The following is an 18,218-nucleotide window of genomic DNA, read 5'->3' on the forward strand; positions in this document are numbered from 1 at the left end:
AATTCCCCTGCACTTATCCTTGAGTACTTAACCACATCGCTGCTGCACATTTTCCCCTCCGGTGCTGAAGTATTCAGATTTTCATAGTTTCATGACGAGCTCAGCTCGTCATCAGCACAGCTCCACTGTGCCTCATGACGAGCTGAGCTCGTCATGAGCATGGAAGGGGTTAAAGAAAATGAGCAAGAACTACCCCCATGGATGTCTGTGTCCAAGGGAGATGCAGCGGATGACAAAAAGAAAGCTCGTTTTAAAGCTGAATGCACTTGAGGATGGTCTTCCTAGTCTGAAATTTACAGATAGCACAATTTACAGCTATGAATCAAGTGAATGCTCCCATCCTGTCTGAGGACGTCAGAATGAGCTTTCTAGATGGTGCTGCGGTTAGATTTGACATCAAATGGTCTCCAATCACCTCCAAAGGAAAAGTAGGGAAGGTTGCCTGGGTTGAGTTGTGCATAACTGAGAAGAAATGCTACTTGTTCCATATCTCCTGTATGTCAGTCTTCCCCAAGGACTTGAAAAGACTGCTATAAGATGAAACTAAAAAAAACATTTTTTTAAAAAGCTGGCGTTGAAGGAGACCAGTGGTAGATATTATGCGACTTTGACATCAGGTTGAAGAGTTTCATTGAGTTAAGTGATTTGCAAACCAAAAGCTGAAGTGTAAAGAAAGGTGGAGTCTATATGGATTGATTAAGCACCTCTTCCAGAAGAAGATTTTGAAGGAAGATGGTGTTCATTGTAGTAACTGGGACCAGGTTCCACTCCGTGATGACCAGAAATTTTAAGCTGTTACCGATGCTTACGTTAGGCTTCTGATTTATAAGACACTTGAAAACATGATCAACTAGGAATCAACCATACGGCCCAAAGAAAGGAACAGAACAAAAACAATCAGAGAGATAAAAAAAATCTGCGAGGACATAAAGAGAAGATTTAACCTATATGGCTACTCTGCAAGAAAAGAGGTGTAGTGGAGCATAGCGTAATGTAAAAACATGAACTGTATACATTTTATATTGGCATCACTTCATACGAGTTTGTAGCATTGTTTATCTTTGATTACTTCCAAACTGGTAAATGTGATATTGAGGAGTGTGAAACAAACTCTCCTTCACTTTAAAGGGCTTACCGATGAGAACAGAATTACTTTTCTTCACTAAGTGACACACGGTTGGAGTGTTTTGGGGCAGCATCATTGCAGAACTTTGGTTCTGGGGCTCGGACTACTTCCCCTAGAGGCCCGTGCTGCCGGAGCAAGTCCTGCCATCACACTAAAAGCACTGGGAGCTTAATGCGGTGCAGGATGTGCCCAGGCATGGCCCGGGCAAAGACTTGGGCAATCTGAGCCTGTCCACGGCTGACCGAGGCTGAGCTGGACCCACTCTCTAAGCTCTTCAGCACATTGCATGGGTGCACTGTGGCATGTTGAGGTATAGACAGCTGGCTTCTCCTAGGACAGGTCAATGACCTAGAGGTATTTATTTTTATCTTTTACCATTGTATGTAAAGATTATTAGGGAGGTCACATCTCTATCCAAGGAGACTGAATTGGAATTAGAACATGGCTGGCTTGGCGTTGGTCCTGGGCAGAAAGAAAGTTGGGTGCAGCTGGCCTGCAAACACTCCATCAGTAAAAACTACATCCATAGATTGCATGCTGGAACACGCTGTCAATGTTATCAGCAATGAAATTGCTCTGACAGAGCGGAGGCTTTCTTTGAATCTTGGTGGAGATAGTGGGGCGATAGTTGATTTTTTACCCCCCCCCCCCCCCCATTCCCCCTGGTAACTACTTCAGCTCCTCCCTCAAATGATATCGACCTTACCACTGACCATGGATCAAACACTGGTTGTAATGATATCTCACACTCCGACCCTCCTAATTTGCCAAGTAACAAGGATGTACATCCCGAGCCAACAAGGAAATGCAAACTTGGCAGAGGGTGTAAGCAAATGTTTAGCTCTGATCCTTCTCCCTCCGTTGCTCCGCAAGAGCGCGAGACTGAAGTAGCACACAGCCCTTCAGTCCCTCTCTTACCACTGCATGAGATGAACTGGCTCACTAACACAATGCGTAAACTATTGACATGCCAATTAGAGTCCTTCTTCGGGATGCTTTGTGTTATGCTTAGTTCAGATCTCACAGCTGTATTCTATTAAAGCCAAACTGAGTCCTCCCTCATCCAAAGTTGAACATTTTTCCTCCCATATAGGCACCCATATTAATGGTTCTATTCGGCCTAGCAGCACAATGTTAGAAAGTAGCGTTCCTTCGGCAGACGGCAGTCCATTAACACCCGTTCATTACAGCAGTTCGACCCCTACGGATAAGTTGCGCCAAGCTCACATAATGAGCAGGGAGTAGATCCATCACATATTTCAGCGCCAATAGCTACTCAATCACCAAAGGGCCTTGGGGAAAATGTTCAAACATCGCAACCTTCTATCTCATTACATATTTTAGTCTTCCCCCTGCTGCTTTCCCTTATGCGGTTGTGTTGATGAGAGTACCCTCTTTAAGGAAAGACCAGCATGAGTCATATGATGAATTATTTAATAAATCCCCAGACTGGCTAGTCCGTCACAGAGGAATGTCTTTTCTCCATGCAAGAGATATTTTGTTTGCATGGAGATGTGCATGGATAGGGCACAACCGGCCAGATGCTCCAGGAGAGTATTGTGGTAAATTTTAGGTCCCCATGGCTGGTACATCAATTGTTATTCAACCCCATGAGCAGTTTTTTTGCAAAGCAGCCCCATTATTATGGTGCCTTTAGGGTACTTTTATAGACATCCTGTCTCTCTGAGGCAGCTACTGAATCATATTTATTCAGGTCCCCCGCAGAGAGGCCAGGGTACTTACTCTCTCACTTATCCAGGGGATGAGCTATTGTCTCCTGCCCACTCTAATGTAACAGGAAAAGCTAAAATACCAGCTAGTGCTGGCACAGCTGGCTCCCTAGACCTGTTGATTAGTTCTACAAATGTTTGCACTATGCCATAGCTAACAGATACGATGTGCTTTCCAATTTGGATTGACCAGAGGGGAAAATTGACCATGTACCGCCTGTTGTCCTAATTGTCATACAGCACCAGGTTTAGACACCTCAATCCAACACTAGTCGGAGCGGATCCAGCTCTATACTTAGCTGGAATGTAGCTGGTCGAAAGGAGAAAACTGATAATTTGGATTGGCAGGCATTTGTTTCAAAGCATGACATAACAGCTTTGCAGCTCACTGACGCAGCACATTTTGGAGGCTATGCCTGCTACTCCCACCCATTGACCAGGAGTCGGGCCATGGGAGGTCTAGCTACCTGGGTTACTTTAAGCCTCCACGTACAGGTGACAATAATTAAATCTGACTTGGCATCCTTCTTAGTGTTAAAAATACATTATCATATGACAAATGTTGCCTTCTATCTGATAATTGTTTATCCACTTTACTAATTTATTTAATTTTTTACCTAAATTACAAACCCAAGTAGCAAACAAACAAATACAACTTTTTTCGCAACAAGTTTAACGCTAAGTTGAATGGGAGCAGGCCCTCAGAGGGTCAATAGGAGAATGCTATAGCACACAATGCAAGGGGGTGGAGCTCCATAAGCATCTTGATGCTCATGGCTTGGTTGATTTACTTGAGTCACTAGGAGTGGGCAGTACTATGGTACCCTCTTTAAGAGGGGGTGGATTAGCCTCAATAACCGATTACATGTTTGTAACCCCTAATTTTATATCATGTTTTTTTACAAGGGAGCTATTTTACCTACAGAGTGGGGTGACCAGAATGCCTTTTTGCCTCCGTATTGTTACTGAATAAAGAACACATGTGCAATATTAATTTAGTCTCTATCACACAACATTCAATGGATAGTTTAAGATTAGTAAGGGGCCTTAAAAATCCTTTAGAATCTCGGCCTACCCTACTCAAGTCTCACTTGGATTTCTTAACTGCTTAGCAGACAAAGGACATGAGATGATTGTCTTGTATTATAATAGTTTAATATGCAGTGTTGAACTTGGCCCTTTTGGCAGGTTCACCCCTAAACTTTTTGCTTGTAATGTGACTTGGTGTTGGTTGTTTTTGGTTTCTGCGCACTTTAACACTGTGTCCCAGTGTAAAGTGGGTGCGCAGTCTGAGTGTGTGTGGTGAGATTGGCCTGCCCTCCCATAGGAATGCATGGGGAATGTGTGTGTCCATGGTAGTTCCTGATGTGTGGGAAGTGCAGGGGCGAGTTTGGTATTTGCGAACTCGTAAGATTAAATGCTGCGCGACGGTGTGCGCAGATTTAATGTGTCTAGTGTAGAAGTGCCACTTCTAGAAGTTGTCATGTCTGTGTAGTAAATGTGAATTGACTGGCTTATGATTGGCTGGAGCTGGCTGGTGTGCCTGGCTCCAGGAGTCAGGATGGGTCTGCCCCGGTGGTGAATGGAGAGATCTGCATGTTGATGGGAGGGAGAAGTGCACCTGGGACCTGAACAGGGCTGGGCCTTCCTTACACAATGCTGGCTCCGCCCCGTGTGGTGCGATTGATGTCCCTAGCCTGTCCTGTGAATGGGGAGAGGGGCTGAGCACAACAACGTGCTCCAAAACCAGTTGCATCTGGTTTTCCCTTAACCCTGTGCTACCAGACAAAGGATATGTGTGTATAAGAAGGGGCTGTGACCCCATGTATGTGTTCACTCTTGTTCCTAACTTGAGGGGGGCCTGCTGCTGCTGTTGGGCGTCAGGTGGAACTGCCACTGGGGACTGCCTCCCTGCTGGCGGGCCCTGTGAGCTGGGCCCTGGGCCTAGCCTTTGCCTCCCCTGCATTCTTGAAAAGACTCTACTGGACTTTTGCATCTAAGCGCCTGGGAAGCGCTTTATTCACATCCCTAAAGAAGCGCTGGATCTCCCTTTCCTGGGGAACGCTCTACTTTGATATCTTAAAGGCTCTCTGCAGCGTCGCGCTGCTTGGGGAGAGAGAGGGAATCCCCAGCATAGGGACTCCCCTGTACTATCGACCTTAACGGGTGCCCACCCCGCGTATTTTTATTGTAGTAAAGCAGGTGCCCAACCTGCATTTTGCCTGCATTTTTATTCTGATTCCAAGAGGGTGCCCACCCCGCATTGTTGCCTGGAGATCACCGCCGCAGCTCGGAACTGCCTCGGCGAACAGGAAGTCAGGCGGGACGGCCAGGATCTGCCTGCTTGAGGTCGGGCCGCCAGTGGAGACAGGAAGCGGACGGGAGCCCACCCGGCGCTCCTGTACAGAGACGTGGGGCAGGAAGCGAGCGTGTGAGGCAGCAGGCTCCCGTGCTAGAGGAGAGCCCCGCCTGCTGCCGAGTCTGGCAAGCTACTGTGAGGAGCCGGAGAAGAGCAGCAGGGCCGAAAGAGCCGAGGGGAGAAAGAGCTTCCCCTACAGCCGCCGCCGCGAGACCGGGCGAAGAGTAGAGTTCCCGCGTCCCGAATCGGCTGCAGGGAGGCCCCAGACGTCGACCGGAGGAGGCACCAGACAGCCGGTGAGTGGGGCTGACCTGGGGAGCAAGGGTGAGGCGCAGGACCGGTGCCTGCATACCCGAGCGGCCCTGCAGGAATGGTGGGCAGCTCCAAGGAAGGGCTAAGTATTGTTAAAGGGCCCAGAGGGACCCGTATCTTCCTTCCCCAGTGGCCATTTTCAGAGTTGCCCTGCAAGTGCGAAGGCAACTCCAACGCGGGGGCACAATCACTTTAGAGCCCCGAGTGGCTCCAACAGAGGCCAGATTGCTCAGAGGGCCCCGGAACAGAGCCCGGAGGCACTGTAGTGCCAGAGCTTCTTCCTTGAGCGGCCAGCCTGCCAGAGGGCCGCTCCAACGTTGGCATTTGTCTCTAGAGTCCCAGTGGTGGACTCACAGGGCACAATGGTGCCTGTGCCATCTTCAGGTGCCCTGCGAGCATGCAGGCAGCTGCACCGTTTCTGAGGGCACATTGATTTTTATAGATCCCCAGAGGAGAGCCCGGAGGCACGCTGGTACCAGGCTCAGTTTCCCCAGCAGGTAGTGGGCAGCTGCACCGTTTAGGTTCTTTTTTTCTTAGGGGACATGTTCTTTGGGATTCTCCAGCTGCCAGAAAGTAGTGGGCAGCTGCCACATTTAGGTCCTAAACTACTGCGCATTCTTCTTTGGCTGCCTGCGCAGCCAGCCCTGACACTGTTGGACAAAGGGCGTTTGAGCCCCACGGAAGGCCAGTTGGCCTGGGGTTAGTATCTCATGTGATTCTTGTGCAAGGTGATGGTATATTGTGTTTATGTTGATAATTACCTGATGCCTAAGGTGATTTATGCGTAATGTGCAATGCCTTTATGCCTATACCGCTAACTGTATTTTTATGCGTAGGAGGTTGTTTTGCCTAGTATAGTTTATGCTAGTGAGTTTGTTTCCCTGAGTGATCTATGCCTAAGGTGATTAGTATTGCGTAGTGGGTACCTACCTTTTACCAGTGGTTACTGGTTGTGTTCTACAATTGTTATTTTGTGCTACAGTTGTTCTAAGTGCTATTTCTACTAAGTGCTGATTCTGACAGTGGCCCACGTGGCCTTGCCCTGTGTAAATAATCCCCTGTAAATACTGCCCAGTGCCAGTTGACACAGTGTATCTGTGTGATTATGATCTAATGTGTTTATGGTAATACAAAGGCTATTTTTTATATATAACCTTGTGTGGAGTTCCTTTTTGTGGTGTGCCTAGTGTGTTGCTGCTGTGTGTGTGTTGCGCAAACGCTTTACACATTGCCTCCGGAATAAGCCTTACTGCTCGTGTCACGTTGCCAAGGGGGTGAGCAGGGGTTATCTTGGCGTGTAACTCCCTTGCCCTAACTAGAGTGGTGGTTTCTGCCTGGCTTTGGCGCAAGCCTTAGCCAACCAGAAATCCCATTTCTAACATGCAGGATTCGGGAGTCTATGCTTAAGCCAATTCATCTTTCTAATGAAGACCCTCGGTGTTTTGATGAATTTTGCTCCACGGCAAATCGCAAGCCGAGGAAGGCCCTGAATGCACATCCTAGGGTAAGGTCCGAGATTTGTCAGACACGCTGAGAGGATAAAACTGCTCTGCTACTCAGGAAGAGGGAACTTTACAAAAGGGACTGGGAGTTATTGGAAAGTGCAGCACCTAGCAAGGACAGCAAGTCTTTTAGGGCCTTGTAAAACAAATAAGATCAAGGAATTTGCCTGCAAATTCACTCTTGCGAAATAATATTTCAGGATCAGACTAGGTTTCACATTTTACTCCTATTTATCACATCGAGGACAATCCGAACAGGTTAGTATCTCTGGGTAATAGGTTACAGAATTGATCACCCCTTTTTGTATCTTTGCAGGAAGTGGAACTGGCCATTCAACATAGTGCGAGTAAGGAAGCACCAGGCCCAGACGGAGTACCTATTAGCCTGAGGAAATGGATGCCTGAGCTCTGGTGGCCCCTTGATTTCCATTGTTTTTCATTGTTGCCTAATGTGAGAGGCTGGCTTAGTATATGGTACTCAATTATTTAAGTGTAATAGGGTGCACTAATCCAGACAACCCTTATGGTAATTTTATTGGTCTTAGACAACCTTAGAAAGCTCTCTAAGTGGTAGCTGTGGAGTGAAGCCTTCAGGCTTAGTCCAGAAGGAATGTAAGCAGTGTGTATTACCAGTACTTAATCTCATGGTATAGGTTAAGTGAAAGCGAATCACACAGTGTAGTTATAAAAATAGGAATTTTATTACAAACACTCACTAACAAATTTGTACTAAAACAACAACGGACACACGGTGGATTTGCTTTGTTTGATCCGCACATCTACAAATAAATATTCCCCATGTTGAGAGTTACAATATTATACATTAGACACACTCTATTGGAGTGCTACTCTGGTATCGTGCTTATCCACCTAAAAGCAACAATCCACGATGTCCTGCTCACTCTAGGTGAGAAGGATTATCGTACACAAATTATGATAGAAGTACCAGCGCACATCCCTTTTAGTTGCTATTCTCCAAATGGCATTAGGCACTGTTCCTTACAGAAAGGATACCGCTTGCAATTCCTTATTGCATGCTCAAAGTGCGCACCCTATCGCACAAATTAAAGCAATCCCCTACGGGGAAATGCTTAGAATTAAAAGAAATTGCAGTGATGAGGATAGAGTAGACACAGAACTAAGAGCTGTAGAAATGAGATTCTTATCCAGAGGTTATAAGAAAGAAACAGTAACCAGTGCAAGAGATAGAGTTAACAAAATAAACAGAAGCTCACTGCTTAAGTATAAACCACAGAAATCAGCTAAGCAGAAAAGAAATATAAGATTCATAACACCTTATAGCACAGTGAGCACAGATCTATACAAGATACTAAACAAGCATTGGCATCTGCTGATGGAGGATGTAAGTCTACATGAGAAAGTAGGACTAAAACCTTCCATTACCTTCAGCAGAGGCAGGACACTAAGACAGGAGCTGTGTCCAAGCTATATTCCCCCATTAAAAGCACAGGAATTGTTACCCAGGGCTCCTAAAGGGTTCTATAGATGTGGCGGCTGCTGCATCTGCTGTTTTGCACTAAACAGGACAACCAGTTTCAGATACAATAGCCAAAAACTGCATACGATACACCAATTCATTAACTGCAACACTACCCATACAGTGTATTGCATAAAATGCATATGTGATTGCATATACATTGGTAGCTCAATAAGGCCCCTAAAAGAAAGAATACAGGAGCATATTTGTGCGATACGTAATAATAATATGCAATATCCTTTCGCAGTACATTTTAATACAACACATCAACATGATGAGTTACATAGGATTAGATTCCATGGTATTGATGTGGCAATGGCAGGCAATAGGGGAGGTAACCGTGAACATAAACTGCGACAATTGGAGAGTAAATGGATAATCTCACTAAGAGCAGTGGAGAAGGGGGCTAACACTGATAAAGAGATGTGTGAGTTTCTGTAGAAAAAGAAGGATTTTAATAAGATGTTTGACTTGAATGCTGAGATGATCAAATATTATGTGATATGAAAACTAAAGATCCAACCTATGTAATAACTCCCTTTGAAATGTGCCATCAGAAAGGAAATATTGGTAAAATGGTATAGCCTGTGTTAGGTGAAAATAGCATAACTTTTATTAACCAAAATAGTCTAGTTACATCACATTGGTCAGTATACAATTGGGTAACTGGATGTAAACAATGTTTTTTTAAAATATTTTCGTCATTAGTTACATATAGTGTTTTTCCCAATCAGTCGAATATATGAGGGAACCAACAAAACAACACAATGCGATGATTTTAGGTGAATATACATTTCACCCGTTTTGATTGAGAACATTTTAGAACCTGCTCATTTACACGCATGGCACACAAAGCGAGGCTTGACACTTCAAAATGGCCACTTTGTTAATGGGAGGTGGTGGATACAACTTATCAGATAGTCCGTCTTCACTAATTACTTAAATAGACAGGAAGGGAGGCGTGAGGGCTGCTGCTAAAATCAACGTTACAGGAAGGACTGCATACGAACGCTGCGAGAACACGCTACGGCGGTAAGTTTAAAAACTTTAGTATACGTGTGTCCGCTATCTGGACAGCGTTATAGAATACCGGCACGCGCAGTTTTACAATAACAGGGCTACAGCCGCTGTAATGGCAGCAGGGCGCAGCACTTTCTGTGCCAAATCTGCCGAGTTTGTTGGATGTTCTCGGGTTGATCGAGACAAACGTTCTGCTCCCTATGTTGTAAACACCTGAGACACATACTAGCATACCGAAATTGCGTGGGCTAATAATTACATTCATTTCAGAATTAATGCGGTTCAATGAAGGGTCGATGTATGCTTGTCTCGTTTATAATATAAAGCGGCCCACTAATGAGGGAGTAACGTCCATACTAGATGTCATGATTTTTAAATGTTATGATCACGCTTTAATCTCTGAGCAGTTTTTATTTGATTAAAAAGGACTTTCACTGTCCATCTCTTAATTACAAATGTGTAAAGATCATATACAGCAGAAATCTATAGATTCCGACATAATGATACCTTGTGGTTTATGAAACGCGTATATCTGCTTTTTACGCCATAATTTTTATGCTTAGCCACAGTAATTAATGCTGTTGGCGTTCTAACAAAACGGGTGATACTGAATAATGTTTAGTCATAGAATTCTGAAATAGAGACTTGAATTATTAAATAAAAGTTTTTCATTATGCTTTTTTAAACAAATAGTGATCTTTGCATCCGACCAGAAAGATTAATAAATCGTACAACAAATACTTTATTACAGATGGAACTTATCATGGCTCCATGTAGTGTGCTATAACTGTTGTACTTAATAAAGAACGGAATACTCGACTTTATACTCCTTACTCCCGGTGTATAAAATAAAAGTCCTAAAGGTAAGCCCAGCATTCACATTTGCTTTGGCGAATCACTTTAATTGTATCTTACTCAAGTTACACACAGGGTGTGGTTATTAATTGGATGTTCCTATATATTCACAGGATTAATGCCCATTGGGCTACATGATATTCTGTCGATTGTAATTCTTCTCTGCTCACCATACAACTTCTTTGGTAAGTGAGATTATAAAATGCTTAAGCAGCAACAATGGCAGTTAGAATCATGGGTTTGGTCGGATACATTGGTCTTAGTATTTCCGCCAATGAAATGCACATCTATATGCAGTGGTTATTCTTTAAACTTTTTCATAGAATCATGCATCATGTCATGGCGCAAAACATAAGATGGGTGTGATATGTTTATGTGTACAAACACATGCACATCAATCAACATGGGACTGCCAGTAAAACCTATATGGACATGATGAGGGCACATTGGGAGTGTGCATATTAGATGATGATGAAAGAGATAATGCCAATGTGGTGACTACATTATCAAATGCATTTCATGTGATTTATGTGTGTATAAAATTTTTTTTTAAACAAGTATATCTTTTAGATATGAACATGATGAGGTAACACAAGGATGATGTGTATTAACCCATGGTGAAATATTTAACCTGGTTATGCATAAGGTGGCTTTTATTTATTGTATCCTTTTGTGACATCCTCTTTTGTATGTAAATTACAGCCGTGAAAAAGCCCGCGGAGGGCGAAACGCGCGTCGGCTGTGACGGTGTGGCAAAAGAAAGAAATTATAAATAAATGGACTTTGAATAATAACGAACATTGTACATGTCTTTTTGAGGACTACAAGGAGATTGAGAAATAACTTGGTCTAGACTGCTGTGGCCTAGTGCCATTTGGAGAATAGCAACTAAAAGGGATGTGCGCTGGTACTTCTATCATAACAAATTTGTACTCTTCTACCTCGAGATAGAAACACAATACACACAATACTTAGGAAATAGAGCATGTAAGTAGCACAAATACACAGTGGTCTCCAGGGAGAGACCAAACAATACACTAAAATTGTGGAATGCAAACAACGACTCAAGTCAAGAATGGACCCAGAAGACATTGTCGTGTTTGGCACCCAAGTAACCACCCAAGGTAAGTACCCAGGAACCCCACGGAAAAAGTGTGCAGAGTGTGAACACGACTGCGTGATCAACACAAGTCAATGGGTAAGTCGCGGTTGCAGTTTGAAAGAAAAAGGACCCTTCTCACTGGACCGGGATGAAACACTGTGGAAGATGGAAGGTTAGAGAGTCACCCCACCAGTGGATACCCAAGGAACCAGGATACCTACACCAGGGAAGCTGGGTGCATGGGTGTCAAGTGACGTCGGAAACCGCTGTAGACCACAATGGAGGACTTCAGGAAAGATGCAGCTGGAGAAGAAGACGAAGGAGTCCAGTGGAACCCAAAGGTGTATTCAACATGAGAGGTACTTGCAAGAAGAGGGGACTGACTAGGTCACTCAGGGGTGACCAGGAAGCACGGGAGACGGATACCCACAGATGTCGTAGATGCAGGTGAGGTTGACAGTGCCCTTGAAGTTGCAGCTGTGCGGCCCAGGCAATGCTGTAGAAGACCAGGAGCAGTTCACAAGTTGTCCCACATCGGATGTAGCGGGCCAAGGGGTCAGTGTGCGGGAGGGAAACCGCCAAGCCTTGACAGCAGTAAACAACGCGGTCGATGAAAAGGGTGTAGTGTCGGGAACACCAAGGTTCAAGTGAGTCACCACAATCAGGTAAGTTGGAGCAGGCCCGAGAAAACAGGGGAGCCCACTGAAGCCACAGAAGACCCAGAAGAGGACCCACGGGGCAAAGGCACAGGAGTTGCGAGAGGACATCGAGCAGCTCGCCAATGAAGAAGGCCCATGGTGCAGAGGAAGCTGGAAAAACTCTGGAGTAGAGAGCAAACTAGCCTTGGCAAGTCGACCCGGTGCACAGGAGTTCTGTTCCAGCAGTTCAGACAAGGGATACTGGCCTCAAACTCGGTATGAAGACAGTGCAGGCCTCGAGGAAGCTGCAGAACCCCCACCTGTGTTGCTGAGCCTTTCAGAGTCTGTGGAAGCCCAGGATCAGCATACCGGTCAGCTGTGTTGTGGTGCCGGCAGATGCAGGACAGTGACTCATTCACTCCACAGGAGATTCCTTCGGGTGCCTTGGATGTCCACAGGCCTAGTGAAGAATCTGAATGGAGCACAGGCACAGACATTGCAGAAGACCAGCAGGATGATCAGACAAGAGCAGCAAAAATATTCCCCGGTGCAGTCTCGGTTCCCAAAGCAAAGTCCACAGTGTCCAGACAGTCGAAGTTGAAGTGGTATGTGATTTGACTTGTCTCACGACGAATCTAGGGACCCTCCCACAGGTAAGCCCTTAAGTGCCCTTAGGAAAGGATTGGGAAGATTTAGGGGTTCCTCCCAGAGGAGGGGCTGGACAGCGGGTAGGATACTCCCCATGTCCTTTGTCAAGTTTTGCACCAGAGCCGGAGCCAACGGCTCCCTGAACTGGTTTGAACTGGAGTATGCAAGAAGGTCACCAAATGTGCCCTTCAAGCAGTCTCAGTCGCGCTAGCAAATGCCCCCACCTTGTCCCAATACACCAAACCCTGTCTGGGAGGTGGTCACTCCTCCCTGTAACAGAATACCTATTGCTCTGCCTTTCCCTGCTCGAGCTTGGCTCAGCAGCAGGAGGGCAGAAACATGTCTCTGGCCGGCGGCAGCCCTAGCTTGCTCTCTGGTTCGAGAAGACTGATACTGGGAGCACTGAGGGCCTCCCGGAGGAGGTTTACAGTGCATGGAATCATACATGTAGGGGTATGATTTCAACATTTTTTAAACCAAACAGAACAGGGTTTGTTACAGACAGTTTAGAGATGGTCATTTCGTAATGACGCATGGCCACACTATCTAACGTTATGGCTGTTGCACTTAAAACCCAGGAGAATGGACTCCAAAGGTTGTATGGGTGCCCTGGACATGCAGGGGTCCTCACATGTAGGACCCTGTCTACAGGATTGAAAAGCCTGCCTTAGGGGTGACATAGGTTTTAAGTGCAGTGGCCTCGGATATAGAGAAACCTACATCTGTTGTATGTGGTGCTAGCACCAGCTTATAATGGCAGGCCAGTAGACAATTTGAGCAGTCTCTCATGTGTGGCATAATACATGATGCAGCCCGTTGGAAACCCCTGGAGTACCTATACCAAGGATACTTTAGTACCATATACTAGGAACTTACAAGGTTCTAGGTACTCTCCATGTCCAAGTTAGAGAAGAAGCAAAGACACTGGGGTCCTGATTAGCAGGATCCCAGTCAGACTAGTCAGGGAAACATAATGACCCCAGAATAAATTAGGGGTGACCATGAAAGCAGATCCTACTTTCCAACACCTAACAACCAATCCCCCACTCCTGGAATACATCAACATTTGTGCCTACAATTAAAAAGGATGATCGTATGTCTCCGAAGTGCTACATTCCTATTTCACTCATCGACAGCACAATTAAAATAATTGGTAGAGTGATAAACAATCGGGTAGTGAAATGGGCAGGCGACAATGGAATTCTTTCTGCCTTTCAATTTGGATTTCGTCCAAATTTGCGTAAAAATGACCAGTGCTTAAACGTAGCTCTGGCGGTTAACAAGTATACTCACACCAGTAGTTCCCCCATCTACCTCACCTTTATGGACCTGTCCACTGCTTTTGATTCATGTGGACAGGACCAAATTGTGGCAGATTCTGCTGGATCAAGCAGTGGACCCACCCCCAGATGAATTTTCCGTATTCTTTACATGCAGATCTTTCTGATAGAGTGCGTCCAAACGCTCATGGCGAGCTGTCAGACAAATTTCCATTGAAGAGGGGAGTGCATCAGGGGTGCATATTGGCAGCCCAGCTTTTCATCCTCTACCTTAATGGGTTAACAGCTAATTTAATTTCCACTCATGTAGACACCCCCAGAAAGGAAGGCACTCTGGTGCCTGCCTTACTGCTCGAGTTGTTCAAGTTACTTACCTACGGTAACGACGTATCTGGTAACGACGTATCTGGTAGAGACGATTCTAGCTGCAGATTCCTTAACGTAGAATTATCTCCAGGCATGAGGCTGGATCCGGAAAGGTTTTCTTTGCCCCAGCATCTCTGAGCGCCGGGGGGGGCGGTACCCCGTGATTCCACTCTGACGTCGTCTGCTGGCCTGATGTCAGCGAGGTCACATAAGCCTCGGCACGCCAACATCTGTTTTCTTCGGATAACTTTTCCACGCCACAACGCAGAGCCATCAAAAACAAAAACTGTGAGAATATGTGAATAGTGTGCGAAACAGCAGATAAACAGAAAGGAAAGAAGCAAATGGAGGGGAACAGCCCATTTGGGAAAGTGCCAGGCACTGTGGCACCGAAAGTCATAGAAGGGAAGAGCAGAGCACAGCCACTGCAAAGCAACCCTGCAAACAAATACAACATTCTCCCTGGAAACAGAAAAAACATATGAAAAACTGTGCAGCAGACGAAAGAAGCCTGCAACCACAGTCCATTAACAGGGAAGGACAGAAGAGTAACGACAATTTACCCCAAGACAACACCACCAAGGAGTCGCGTCCCCTGAAAGGAGCCAAGGCTGAGGCCCAGCCAAGAGGCCTAAACTCAGAGGACTGCACGAGTCAGAAACTCCAAACAAGGAAAAAGGAGGGGGAAATATGAGAAGGCCCCACACTGGAAAAACCAGAGTGTAGGGATGCAGGAGCACCCATGAACCTACCAGTCAAGTACCACAAAGGAGGAATGGATGCAAACCCACCAAACAAGCATCGCGCTAGGGAGGAATGAAAGAGGGCACTCGCATAAGACAAAGCACCCAGAGGCAGGCGAGTGCGGAAGAGCAAGCTAAGGGCCCTCGCAGATCGGGGAGGAAGACGGTCCGCAAAAGGGGGCCACTGGCAGAGGGGTGGAGGGAAAGACACCTTGTCACGCGGAGCTGGAAAGAGCTGGTGCAGAAAATGTTGGGGCACAGGATCCCCCGTGGCGGGACACCCCCAAGTCCCCATCAGAGAGGAATGGAGCAAACCCTCGAAAGGAAGCAGCAGCTCCCTCCCACCAGAGCCCTGGTGAAGAACTTCCAGAAGATGATCAGCAGGGAAATGGGCAGCCGGATCACCCATGCGCAAAATTTCCACAGCCGTGGAAAACGAGCGAGCGAAGGCCGCACCACCTCCGTATGGCCCCGCGGTGGGGAAAGCAGCATCTCTGTTGGCAACGGCTGCAAGCTAAGGCGGCCACTCCCTAAGCCAATCTGAGTGGGAAAGGGCCAGGGCCGGAAAGGAAAAAGAGGCGCTGAGGATTGGGGGACCTGTAGTTCCTCTGGCGAAAACCGCAGCGACAGCGAGGAGCTGTCCTTTGATGACGTCGGGGAAAAAGCCATGATGCAGTGGCCTGTCTCCGGCGAAGACGACACCAGTAGGCGCCCAACCTCCGGGGAAGAGGGGACGTCCGAAGACGAATCCATGACCTGACGCCTGTCCGGTGCAGTAGAGTCCGCAACCTGGAGCAGGGTGTCATCGCCGTCCAGCGCCACCAGAGACGCCGGACTGGCCTCCGCCATATCACACAGTGAAGGAGACCGGGACTGGGCCGGAGCCGAGGTGCCTAAGGGACGGCGCCGACATTACCTCCGGCGAGGCAGCTGCCTGCGTGGAGGGATGAGAGGGACCCGGCGAGTGACAAGGAGACCCCTGGAAGCCTCGACCCACGAGGGGACAAGAGGGGCCCCGGACACCTGTGGCGCTGCAAAGACCGACTTGACCTCCGACGAGGCGGCCGCCTGTGTGAAGGGACGAGAGGGGCCTGGGGAGGAACGAGGGGTCCCCCGCCAGCCTCGACCCATGATGGGACAAGGGGGGTCCGCAGACCCCTGAAGCACCGCCAGGGCCTGCAGCTACTGGCGCAGTAGTGGTGTCACCTCGGCCTTATACAGAATAGCCTGTTCCAAGGGCCGAGAGTGGCGTGGGGATGCGACCCGAGCTCTGGCGACCTTCCGCAAAACCACAGGGACTCCCGCAGGGGTTTGCGGCGAAGCCGGGGCGCCGTGGTCCAAAGGAGGGACCCCGAAGGCCGCACCCCAACGGCACCACACCCTCCGAGCCTGGATCCCAACCAGTTGGCGCCAGGGCAGGAGCCGCCGGCTACGCCACAGAAGGCGCCGCGCAGCACAAGGGATCAGCTGACGTCCCAGGAGGGGAAGGAGGAAGAGGAGAAGCCAGCAAGGCCTGCAAAGCTGCCGCATATGTCTCAGTCTGGGCTCTCGACGCCCCCTCACTGGGAAACTGGATAGGGGGACAATATGCGGGGCTGCATCACCTGTGGAGAGCCCAGTCCCCCAACAGGCCGGAAACCAGCCCTCGGAGACAAACTGCAACACTTACCGACAGGGGAGTGACGCTCTTGCGGCACAGGAGAGGGATGAGGACGACGACGATAACTGCTGCTTCGAAAACCTTACGCAGAAGCGGATTGCAGTGACTAAGCCGACCTGGACATGTGAGACAAGAGAAGTTTCATCCGGCGCTTCCATCACGACTTCGGCTTCAACCGTTGGAACGCCTCGCAATCAGTGGAGCCGTGATCTTTCCCCAAGCACCACATGCAAATAAGGTGAGGGTCCGTGGCCGACATCAGGCGTCCACAAGACGAACACATCTTAAAGCCCGAAGGCATCCGCCCACTGTTCCCACAAACACACGCAATAGCAAAGGGAAATGCCTAAACAGGCCCGGAGCACGAACCGGATCCGCGTGGCATGCAGAAAAGGTAAAAACTGATGATGGTGTGCCGGGGTGGGGCTTATGTGACATCGCTGACGTCACGCCCGCGGACGACGCAGGGAGGAGTCACGCGGTACCGCCCCCCGACGCCAAGAGATGCTGGGGCAAAGAAAATTTTTCTGGATCCAGTCTCACGCCTGGGGATAATTCTACGTTAAGGAATCTGCGGCTAGTAGTCTCTATGAGATACTTACCTTCGGTAACGATGTATCTGGTAGAGACAATTCTAGCCGTAGATTCCTTAACCTAGAATTATCCCCAGGCGTGAGACTGGATCCGGAAATTTTTTGCCACAGCATCTCTGCATGCAGGGGGGCGGCACCACGTGACTCCGCCCTGACGTGATCCGCGGGCGTGACGTCAGCAAGGTCACATAAGCCCCACCCCGGCGCGCCGTCAGTTTTCTTCTGAGAACTTTTCCGCGCCACAACGCGGAGCCATCAGAAACAAAAACGAACAAGTTACTTACCTTCGGTAACGATATATCTGTAAGAAACATTAGTTAGTGTTAGATTCCTTACCTTAGAATATCCCCAGGCGTCAGTCTGGATCCGGAAACTTTTGCGTAGCAGTACCCCTGCGCGTCGGTAGGCGTCGTCTGCAGGCGTCCCCTGCGGCTCCGCGTCCGTCGTCGGCGTCGTGCGCCGTGATGACGTCGCTGGAGTATATAGACGCCGCCTCCGCGCGCTGACGTCAGTTCTTTGCACACAGCATTTCCGCGCCAGGAGACGCAGAGCCATGAGAGAACCAACACTGGTGCCATGTAAAACTAGGGCCCTGAAAGGGATGTCCTTAACCCTAGGTATCAGTTCGCAGAACGGGGAGGATGGGTGGGATCGGTAAGGAATCTAACACTAACTAATGTTTCTTACATATATATTGTTACCGAAGGTAAGTAACTTGTTCATCTGAAAGAAACACGTTAGTGTTAGATTCCTTACCTTAGAATACATACCCCAGCAATACCAACC

The 18,218-nt window shown here is 47.8% G+C and overlaps 1 protein-coding gene and 1 pseudogene across 6 annotated transcripts in view; one reads left to right on the forward strand and one right to left on the reverse strand.

Moving 5' to 3' along the window:
- Positions 1-854, forward strand: part of LOC147708148 (bifunctional 3'-5' exonuclease/ATP-dependent helicase WRN pseudogene) — a 40,859-nt pseudogene extending 40,005 nt beyond the window's left edge.
- BIRC6 (baculoviral IAP repeat containing 6) overlaps positions 1-18,218 on the reverse strand; it is a 2,386,688-nt gene that overhangs the window by 1,100,030 nt on the left and 1,268,440 nt on the right. The window lies entirely within an intron of this gene.

Source organism: Lissotriton vulgaris, chromosome 6 (genome assembly GCF_964263255.1).
Source record: "Lissotriton vulgaris chromosome 6, aLisVul1.2, whole genome shotgun sequence".
NCBI lineage: Eukaryota > Metazoa > Chordata > Amphibia > Caudata > Salamandridae > Lissotriton > Lissotriton vulgaris.